At 38.8% G+C, this 11,826-nt stretch overlaps 1 long non-coding RNA gene across 1 annotated transcript; it reads left to right on the plus strand.

Annotated features, from left to right (window-relative positions):
• Positions 1-413: 413 nt before the first annotated feature.
• Positions 414-2,502, plus strand: LOC308387885. Its single transcript, XR_013970009.1, has 3 exons — positions 414-542; positions 1,418-1,466; positions 1,726-2,502. It is a non-coding gene; the product is annotated as an uncharacterized lncRNA (long non-coding RNA).
• The last annotated feature ends 9,324 nt before the right edge of the window (positions 2,503-11,826 follow it).

Below are 11,826 nucleotides of genomic sequence, written 5' to 3' on the forward strand. Positions count from 1 at the left end.
CTGTAAAATGTAATATTGTGTTTAATTAAAAATATTAAATAGGCTGAACTCAGTTTTTTTCATATTGCCATGGCAACATAACACAGAGCATCATGGTAGATTAAAGCAGGTGGTTCTGTCCTCTACAGAAATGCTGGTGCTCCATAGTGATTTAAAAGTACACTGTAAAATGTAATATTGTGTTTAATTAAAAATATTAAATAGGCTGAACTCAGTTTTTTTTATCAATTTGTTATTAGAACTCGATTTAAATAAGTTTTACCAGTACATTTTATGCAAAAACGCTGATAAACTCAATTTATTTGAGTTGTCTTAACTTAGAAAAACTAAGTAAGATGGAAGTTTTTCTTCTCAGTGCGGAAGGATGAAAGATGTGTTTTGAAAATCCCACGTCACTACCGTCCTCCTCCCTAGCACGGATCAGTCCGCATGTTCATGGTGCCAGCATTTTTTATGGAATATGTTGAGCAAACCTAGAAAAGCGTCAGCTCAAGAGATTATTGTTGTCATTGCTGTGGATCTTTACCTGATACACTGACTTGGTGAGTAAATGTTTACTCTTATTCAAACTGATTTTGTGGCTTCTCTTAGTTTAGCACCAGGTTTATAATCGTGCTAGCTAGCTAGTTAGTGTTAGCCTAGCGTTGCTGCTACGGCTGGGCTCATGTTACTTAAAAATTAACACCACAGCCTTAAAAACCTTATATAAAAATATGTCTGTGAAATTTTCTGTTGATTGTTTGAAATAAAAAAAGTGAGATAAGAGCCCAGACAAAATTCTTCGGAGGGGGGTTTGAAAACAATAAGCCAGGACTCGCGGACTCTTATCAAGCCTTGACCTCCCGGTCAGCTATCGCGCTGGTGGATAACAGAGCTCTCCGAAAACGTGGAAGCACTTTTGCAAGTATGTGATATTTTGATAAATTAAGTAGATATTTGAGCATTACACAGCTACATTCTCCGCTGAAAATATCTTAAAAGGTTATTTTGTGACCCAAAAAGGGTAATCTGGGGAAAAGGAGGATCGCATATGTCGGCCACGGTTGTCGGAGCCTGCGCTACTTGTAAGCGCGGCAATGGCGGAGGAGCGCAGCTAAAAAACTTATTACCTTTTCTGGGTCACAAAATCAACTTTTAAGATATTTTCAGGCGAGAATGTAGCTGTCGAAAGTTCAAATATCTGCTCGATTTATCAAGACATCACATATTTGCAAAAATGCCCCGACGTTTTCCGAGACTTCCATTTTTTTCATGCTTTGTGGCACCTTGAACATCTGTGGCATCTATTAATGTCAAATCTAGCCTTTATTTAACAACATAAGCAAACTCTGTGACAATGATTGCACAGCCATTAAGGATCAAATCGGTTTCTGAAAAATGTTGTTTTTTTCTCCCTCTGCTTGCTTCTGTCTTTGAGGCTCGGGACCAGCACTCCTGCTGTTGGACAGAAAGACATCAACTCAGTGGTAAGTATTTTGGTTTTCCAATATATTAGCAACTGTCAGTGACATTTATATTAAAATGATGCTTTCATGACATTATTGTGTGTTGGGTGGTGGTCACGGCTATCCAGATTGACAATTGGGACATTGAATATCACCTCTCCGGTGGGGAGGGAGCCTGAGATTGTCCAAATTGGAGTCTGTTTTATACCAAATGCAGAAAAAAATGTTTTAAGAAAGCAATTAAGTTCATGTTCCAAAAAATATGATTGTTTGCTTGCAGGACAACAGGAGAGATGAGTCCTCCATCACAGATGGTGTGGTCAGTGAAGATGGTCGCCTGCAAGTTCAAGCTCATTGCATCTCCAACCCACATCCACTGCCACTGTACTTAAGGGAAGTTAAAGACTTTCTTCTGCACCTACATTTGGGTCACCTCGATCCATGATAGTCATTCAGGCAGTAATGCCTGGACTGGAAACAAGCCATCCTTAAAATATTACAACATTCCAGCTCATGTGTTGGAATGCAAAACAAATGTGTTGTTTAAATTAGAGACTGCATTTGTGACAGAACAACAAATATTTTATTTTGATTATATAAGTAATGTAAGTACAAAACAAACTTGTGGTAGGCCTAAACTTATTTTCAGAATAACTAAATCTGAGACTTTGTTTCATTGTAAGATTATAACAGTGATGGCAATATAATTGTTTGTTGTCCAGCAGAACAGTGTCCAGTATGTTGGCTGTTATACTTTGTTGTGTTTGAAAATAAAAGTTGGTCTGATTTTAACATCCTTACAAAAAGTGTTGTTAATTATTTTTAATCATATTCAGGTTACCACGAATTGTTTTTCATTTAGTTGAACATGAAATGTTTGTCAGTACACTGAAAAAAATGTTTTTTTGGCCCTGTAATTATTATTTCAATTAGCTATATAAATTTTACAAAAAAATACAAATTCAGTGCTATTACTTTAAAATAGCAGTTTTTCTTGTAGTGCATTACTTGAGGATTGTTTGTAATTATGTGTCCTCAGTTTTGTATGTAAATTGAATCATTCGATCCAAGTAATATTCACTAAACCAATTCATTGGCTTAATTAGTTGATATTTCCAAGTAAAATGTAATGGAGTGACATCAGTGAATATGGCCACCTTCTCTGCATTCGGAGCATGACGTCAAAGCCCCTCCCCACATTTGAGCGGTCTTTCTTCAGACATACCATGGTTCACATTTCGACGGTTGGCAGACTTGACGGAAATTGTGTCTGGGGGTGGGCGTCCGGGTACACACCGGCTCACTCCTTGGCGGCCGCTTGTCGGGGCCTGGGGCTCGCTCGGGCCCCTTTGGAGGTGGGGTGCCCCCGGCCTCTCGGCCTGGGGCTCGGTCACTCAGGCACAGCTGGGGGCCGGCGGAGCTCACGGGCGCGTCACTGCAACTCCCCCTGACTTCTGCTCCGCGGCTGCTGGGCGAGCCCTCATCTGGGACTCTCCTCAGCTCTTACTGGAACAGTGGCGCGGCTGCCCCTCTGTTGGTCTTCCATGGTCTCTTGTGTTCTGGGGGCCTCTGGATGTCTGGAGTTTTGATCTCCTCCATACCCGCTTCACACCCTGGAGGACGGGGCTGTGGCCCCCCCACACTCCCTAGCAGATCATTACATGGAGAAACCTTTGGAATGCAAGCATGCTGATCCACACAGGTATGCACACATGGGTATTCACAGACGCGGACTAAAGCTTTCTTGGCTGCTGCCTCAAAGCACACTGTGCGCTGTCTATCTTGCGTGCTGCACAATATCGTTTATTATTTAGTAAATATTGATATCTATGACTAGCTAGTTTATTGTGATGGTGCTTTGTTTTCTCTATTATTATGTTACTCTTTGTTGTTTGCTGTCTCCTCTGTTTGTTTTTTTTGTTTTTTTTTTTTTTGTTTTTTCTCCATACAGGTGACCCAGGAGTTCTTTTTTTTTTTTTTTTTTCTCTCTCTCTTCCCCCCCCTTCTCACCGTCTCTTCTCCCCTTTGGTTTTCTTTCTTTCTCTCCCCCTCTTTCTCTCATTCATTCCCCCTGTCCTATTTATTAAAAAAGAAAAAAAAAAAAAGACAAAGGATGAACTGAAGCTCTGCCATCACGTAATGTCGCATACTGCTGTTTCTGATGTCATTTAAAAAAAAAAGAAAAGAAAAAAAAAAAAAGCAACTTCAGAATGGCAAATAGCAGCAAAACACATTTTTTTCCTATCATTTGCAGAAACTATGTAAAGTGAACTGTAGCTTCAAGTTTATATTAAAAAAAAGGAACTGTCACACTCTCACTTAATAATAATTTGATTTATTAAAAAACAAAAAAGACATTCTCAAACTATGCCTTATATAGAAAAATTTGTTTAATATACTTTTGCAATATAAAAAAAAAAAAAAAAAACTAAAAAAAAAAAGACTTGACGGAAATGGGAAGAAGTAGAACCATGAATGTAAGTTTTAAGCGGAACAAACTTTGTACGTTCCTGTTGGCTCACCTACTTAAGTCAGTTTCTCCGCACTGAAAGAAGCTGCGCTAGCAAATAGTGTATTTTCCTGCTAGACTTGCTGACTAACTTTCCTGGCAGGAGGTATGTCCAGAATTTCCCACAGCACTTTACAGCTTAGATGGCCACCTAAACAACACACGCCTGCTGCCTTAACTAACGTCTTTGTGAATAAAACGACAACGGTCCAGTTTAAAATAATTGCTGCACAGCTGCCATGAGGTGTATTTTGAAAAATAACAAAACAAAAAACGATATACGCACTCGATTTCACTCAAGTCTTCATATTGACCTGTTTTAAATTTGCCACCGAACTAACATATGTAAAAAAAATAATAATAATATCAGTGTGCATCCTTGAGTTAGTAGAAATTAGTTGAAAAGCATATAGATAACCTTTTTTTTTTTTTTTTTTTTTTTTTTTTTTACAGAACATAGGACCTTCTGACTGCTAATTTGAACTCCACAAGGTAAGATCAAATTAGTAACGATTAGGTTTAACTTGTCACATAATTTGTCTGTTTAAGGTGCCACAACATGAGATGGATGTGTAAGATATGTAGCTTTGAGTCAGAGAAGAGGTTGGGATTGTTAAAACACTACAGACTAAAGCATGGAAATGGTGGTCGCAGCCAGTCAGTCCCTTGTCTTCACACTGATTGCCCTTGCTCGTTTAAAACATTTAATGCCCTTAAGACCCATTTGTCTCGACACCATGTGAAGATGGTCACACAAAGTGGACCTCTTTCATTTACTTGTCTACTTTGCTGCTCTGTTTTTTTTAATTCAGAGAAGCAGTATTTTGAGCATCTTAACAACCACTTAAGGAAGTTTGAAGTAGTTGCATGTGTCTTCAAAGACTGCAACTTCAGTACAAATATTTATTCCACCTTTGCTACACATAGACACAGAAAACACCAGTCACACACCCTTGAGGATTTTAAAACTGAAGTATTAAAAAGCAAACCTAATGAACCCATGTTTGCTCAGGATGAGACCTATGTGGAAGAGAGCTTAGAGCTTTGGGATGGGGAACCACAGGAGTTGTCTCAAGATATAAAAGAGAAATTTGGCCATCTATTTTTAAAGTTAGAAAGCATGTTCAATGTCCCAAACAAATGCATTGATGAAATGGTAGATGAGCTTCAGTTTATATCCACCTCTGCATCTGGTCCACTTTTAAGAGATGTGGTGGTGTCCACCTTGAAAAGCCATAACTGTGATCTGGATCCAGCCATTATCTCAGATTTAGTGAAAAATCTTTGTGAGACACACCCTATAAGTACTGCCTTGGGGACAGGTGGCCCTTTCACAACTTATTACAAGAGAAGAGAATTTATGAAGAAGCATTTTTCAGTTGTTGAACCAGAAGAACACATACTTGATAAAAAAAAAAGGGCAAAACCTTCCAGTATGTCCCAATATTGCCCTCCTTGGTGCAGGTCCTAAGTAAGTCTTTTCAAGAAAACACATTTGAAGGTGAAAAAAAAACTGAAAATGACTTTAAGTACCAGACATTTCGTGATGGATCTCACTATCAAAACAACAAGTTTTTCTCTGTAGAGGAGAACAGAGTGAGTCTCATCCTGTACATTGATGACTTTGAGGTATGTAATCCTCTTGGGACATCTCGAAAAAAGCACAAAGTCACAGCTGTCTATTGGGTGTTGGGAAACATTCCGGTGCAGTTACGTTCCACATTGACATCAATCTACCTTGCAATTCTGTGTAAGGCTGAAGACACCAAGCAGTTTGGATTCCAGCGAGTTTTAGAGCCACTGTTAACAGATATCCAAAGCTTGGAGAAAGATGGTCTTTTTGTTCCAGCGTTAGGGAAAGCCATTAAAGGTCAGTGTGGTGGCAGATAATTTGGGGGCGCACTCTGTGGCAGGATTTGTCGAAAGCTTTGCAGGGTCATACATCTGCCGGTTTTGTGTTGGGGAGCGATCCAAGTTTCAGTCCAATGAAGTGAGATCTGGGTCTTTTCATCAAAGAACCAAAGATCAACATACACTGCATGTACAGACAGCTGTGTCTAGTCCAGATCACCCTCATTGTTATGGTGTAAAAAAACAGTGTGCATTGTCAGAAAAACTTGAGCATTTTCATGTTACATCTGGTTACCCTCCAGATGTTTTACATGATCTGCTGGAGGGCATTGTTCCAGTGGAACTGGCTTTGGCATTTGATAACTTGATCAAGAAAAAATATTTTTCTCTCATGGAACTGAATGATGCCATTTCCAATTTCCCATACAAGTGGAGTGATAAAACAAATCGCCCTCATCTCATTCCTGCTAACTTTTCGACTCGAAAATCAGTAGGGGGCAACGCACATGAAAATTGGTGCTTATTACGTCTTTTGCCTCTGATTATAGGTTTAAAAGTACCCCAACAAGAGCCTGTATGGCAGATGCTGATGACACTGAAAGACATTGTGGACCTTGTCATGTCTCGAGCCCATACTGAAGAAAGCATTTGCTATCTTGACAGCATCATTTCAGAACACCGAAGCAGATTCCTTGATGTTTTCCCCCAACATAAGCTCATTCCCAAGCACCATTTCCTTGAGCACTATCCTCAGCTCATTCGGGAATTTGGCCCCCTAGCTGCCCTCTGGACAATGAGATTCGAGGCCAAACACAGCTTTTTCAAGAAGGTGGTAAGACACACTGGTTGTTTCAGGAATATTTTGCTGTCTCTTGCAAATAAGCACCAGCTCATGGTTGCATATCATCAATCACATTCTGTCAAACCATCACTTGCAGTCACAAAAACAACAGAGGTCTCTTTAGATGTGCTTAAGGATGATCTAAAAGACCTGGTGAAATGCAGATTCCCTGCTGTTACAGCTGTGCATGTTGCCAATAATGTGTGCAGTTTAGGCACCAACTATGCAGTGGGAATGTTGTTGTGTTGTGGTTCCACTGCAGGACTGCCTGACTTTTCTGAAGTGTTACAGATAATGGTGATTTGTAACAAACTGACTTTTTTCGTGAGACAACAAAATACATGGTACAATGAACACCTGAGGAGTTATGAGCTGGAGAACACAGTGAGTGTGCAGTTACTTGAGCAAAGAGAGCTTAAAGATTTTTATCCTTTGGTCTCATACACCCTTGCAGGAAGACGCCTGACAACTTTAAAGCACCACATTTGCCTATCTTTTTGAAATGTGAGGAGAGAAGCTTGTGAATAAATGTCTGTATTTCTCTTCTGTTGTTGCAGCTTCTTCCTGTTGATATGGCACCCTCAGCGAAACTGCGGATAATTTTTGGGGAGGATGATGTCCACAAACTACTTTTACCTGCAGGCATCCCAAGCACACTTCAGGACCTCAATGATGTTCTTCGAGAGACATTTGATATTACAGGACCATTCACTGTTATGTACCAGGACATGGATTTCGATGGTCAGTTCTTCACTTTGACCTCGATTGAGGAAGTACAAGATAAAGCTAACCTCAAAGTAGTAAAAACTGAACCAGTAATCTTAAGTCTCACTACTGTGGACATGTCAGAAGTCGAATCTCCAGTTCCACTATCTACAGAAGCAAGCTCCTCCTCATCTGTATGCGACACAATCCTGTTGTCCTCCCCAGATGAGAGTGGACCATCCTACAGGTCTAAGCCATGGCCATTTAAGTTTGAAATACCAGACTTCTCTTATGATATAGACCTTGCACTGGAAGCAGGAAAGCAAGCTTATGAAAATGATGGCACACTTTTGAACAACCCAAGCGTAACTAGTAGCATTCTTGAGAAGCTTGCAGAGACTATATTTGGCTTCACAGCATATCCAACTGGTGTCCAGATTTTAGCTGTAGCTGAAGCCTTGGTAGCAAAATACCCATGCCTCAAAGAGCCAGGGTCTTTTAATGGCCTATATGGTTGGCAACAGAGGATAAAGTATAAAATGGGCAACTACAGGGCAAAGTTAAGAGGTCGCCAATTAGCCATTCCAGAGCTCGAGGTGAACACACTGAAGAGACGATGCTCCAGTGAAGAGGGTTCACTTAAAGGCTTTAAAAGGGCCAAAAAAGCTGAAGTCAACTATCTGCCACCACTGCCATTCGGTGAGACTGAGGAAACCTTAGAGATGGAGAGACTAGATTTGCTGAAGGAAATGAAGAAGAAGAACAATGAGAGGGCAATTAATGAGAAAATGGAGAAGTCTTTCGCTATGAGAAGAAAAGAGGTTGTCAAGGATTGCCCCGCAATCCAAGACCTCTTAGAGAGGTGGCCTTCTCTGTTCTGTGAAAATCAGGTAAATCCAGTTCTTGTTCATGCAGCAACTAAGTGTATGTGAGATCTCATGAGTCATCTTTGACATGATTTTGTGTTTTATCTCTCATTTCAGATTAAAGAGGAGTTTAAGCGAATAACCACAATTCATCTGGAGCGAACGTTTTTGTCCAGATTGGACAGGTACACCACCAAACTCCTGGAGATATTTCGAAGGAAGGGCGGGACTGCAGGGACCAAAATAAAACCAATGTTGGACTCACTCAATAAGGTAAAATTTTAAATTATTTTAATTACATAATCTAATGGAAAAGATGAGGTCATACACACTGAGAATGTATCACTCTTATTTAAAGGACAAGTTTGTTATTTTAAACTTAAAGCTTTGTTTTCAGATTGTTTATGATGAAATCGAACGATTTTGATTGAAATTTGGACACATGCTGCTGGCCGGAGCTTTTTTGGTTTCTGTGGTAGCACACCCCCACCTCCACAATGGCTTCATACAAAGACGTGAAACTCACCGAGTGGTCAGGGGTGTTCACTGATATGTTCACACACAAATCGTTGCAAAAATGCTTTCCAACAGGTGTTTTACCATTTGTTGTAAAACTGGACCTATTTTTTCAAACGCCTTACACCTGTACATTCTTCCGCCGAGAGCTTGAATAATAGAATGGAATAGCGGCGGACTAATACCGTACATCACAGCACATCTAATACAAGTCAATGGAGTTGGACAAAAACTACAATAAAAACCAGTTGGAAAGTATCTTTTGCAGCGATTTTTGTGTGAACATATCAGTGAACACTTCTGACCACTCGGTGAGTTTCACGTCTTTGTAAACGACAGTTTTATGCGTTTTAGGAAGGATTGTTCCAGTGCACCTATGAAGCCATTGTGGAGGTGGGGGTGTGCTACCACAGAAACCAAAAAAGCTCGGGCCAGCAGCATGTGTCCAAATTTCAATCAAAATCGTTCGATTTCATCATAAACTGAAAACAGGGCTTTAAGTGTAAAATACTGAACTTGTCCTTTATTCTGATCAGTGTCTGTGTTGGCTGAAACTGTTCTCCTGATCCTGACACTGTGGCCACAATTAACAATTTATGCACATGATTGTCTCTACAAATGTATACAAACCTGTCATCTCTCCCTTAATATGCGCTCAAAAGCAGAGAAATTTACAGAATTTTCAAAGTGACCCTCTGAGTGCAGCGAGATCCCTTCCTGCTGCCCATAGACTCCAATACAATTATTTCCCAAAATATTACTCTTGTGTGTGGGAATTCCTGTCCTTGACTGGTTAATATTGTGATAGGAGGTACTGATATGTTGCAAAAAATTCATTTGCATGTCCAGTGATGAGGCAGAAAACTTTCCTCACTGGGCAGAGACAGTTTCTGGACCCACAGATTATGACATGCACTGGACTCTTGTCTTAACACACATCGTTGAGAAATTCATGTTAAGTTGTACACTTCACAACGTTAGAATGTAGCTGCAGGCTTACATTCTCCATGGGTAACTTTCTGTTTACATCTGTATGTGCTGTTATGTATGTATGTTACATATGTTATGTTGTGTATTTTCTGCAATAAATTTTCTTTTTGGGTTTAATAGCATCATGTCGATGGCAGAAGGGACATTATCATTCGTTGCTTAGTTGAGTATCTTGGAGAGAGTGGAGAGGAGCTGATCAAAGACCATCAGGTATCTGATGATCATAATGACTGTATTAAAATTGTCTAACCTTATAATCTGGTCTTCACTTGTGATGATATATTGAAGGTCAAAGATTCTCTACACTCGTGATGTTTTTTAAAAAAGACTCAAGATTAATATTTTCAATCAGGCTTTTAACTAATTTCTTAAATCTTTATGCTCTTACCCTTTATTTTTTTAAATCATATTTAATCTTTATCTTATCTGCCTTAAACTTTAACTTGCCTTTTGTCTGGTTTTTTTCTGACTATTTAATGATCACTTATTAACTTTATTTTATGAGCAAAAGAGTATTTAATTTGATTATACCTTTATAACCTATTTTAATGATTTAATGGTTCTGGTCTACCAACACGCGTGCCGTCCCATGGACAGCTCCAGGCTGGATGGCCCCCAAAAGGGATTTTCTTTGTCTCAGGGTCAGCCTCTGTGAAGCACGTTCTGTAACTTTACGTATGAAAAGTGCCATATGAATATTGTTTGATTTGAGTATACTAAATTGAGTATACCTCTTTTTTATTTTTACATTTTTTTTCTCTTAACCTTTTCTTTTACTTGGAATCTATTCTAGTTATTTCTAATTGTGGTTTGTTTGTTTTCACAGGAGGACGTCAGCCAAGAAGCATTGAAAGAGGACTGCAGTAATCACATGATGAAGATCATCGTAATCCATCCCAATGTGGCACAGGAAAACCAAGATCCTGTGAACGTGTCGGTCATCATTGAGGGGACAGAAATTCTGGAGGACTGCGGAAGTGTGACAAACGCTTGCCTCCTGCTCATGGGTGTCATCTATGCTGTCAACTTAAGTTACCCACTGAAACTGAAATATACGTTTGAGGCATTTCAGAAGCTGTTTCTTGAGCTTGACATCCTTAAAATGTCACCAAAGGTCCAGTCTCTCCACAAGAAACTTTTAGCGTGAGTGTTCCAGTATTATTTGTGCTTTTGTCCAGTACAATTAATTTGTTTGCATTTTGTCTGTTTTCTGACAGTAATTTCAAATGTTGCTCAGTTTTATACAAGTTCTTTCTGTCCTGAACGTTCTGAGAATGTCTGCAAAGGTAGTGATTGCAACTGTTAATGGACAGAGTTGATGTATGTGTTCTGAAAGTTGATTAGAAGAAAGGGGACAGTGCACACTGAGTTTTTGAATAGCATGTTTGTTTGTTTTTGTATATGTGTATATGCTCTGTTTTGAAATTTGCGATCAAGAAGTTCTATGGCCATGTTTTTTGTGGTTATAATGTTATGTAGATATTTTAAATATATCTATGCCATTTCAACTGTGAAATAAGTGTCTCTTAAGCTGCAAATATTTGTTTTGGAAAATATTGATTTATTATTTAATAGAATAATAAGAATATTTATTCAATTCGATTAATATTAACTAGTACATTCATAATAAATATTACTTAATAATTACATAGAATATAACAAAGAAAAGATGAGTAAGAAACACAAAGAAATATCAGCAATGTTCACTTGGGTTTTGTAATTGGATGCAATGGTATTCTGAGTAAAAGTTACAACCTATAGATGAGTATTGCCAGTGCAATTTACTTGTGTATTTCACATAAAAAATAGATGGTTCTAGTAAGTAAATATTACTTAGAAATAGCCCGAGTAAAGATTACAAGCACTTTCTGTGTGGAAAAAGTTGCCTAGCTTTTTTTAAGTAAATGTCACTCCAATTTTTTTTCAGTGTAGGTAAACAATTAGCACTGTACAGTCAGAAATATCAAGTTATTCTTAATACTGCAGACTTGCAATATTAGTCATCTTAAGTAAGCTTTACTTAGTTTTTTTTGAGGCAATGAGTTTCCTTAATTTTTTTGAGTTCTGGGAACTAACAAGGCTGTACAGTGTACTCAAAATGAG

The sequence above is a fragment of the Rhamphochromis sp. 'chilingali' genome, assembly GCF_963969265.1.
Source record: "Rhamphochromis sp. 'chilingali' genome assembly, chromosome: 20".
Lineage (NCBI taxonomy): Eukaryota > Metazoa > Chordata > Actinopteri > Cichliformes > Cichlidae > Rhamphochromis > Rhamphochromis sp. 'chilingali'.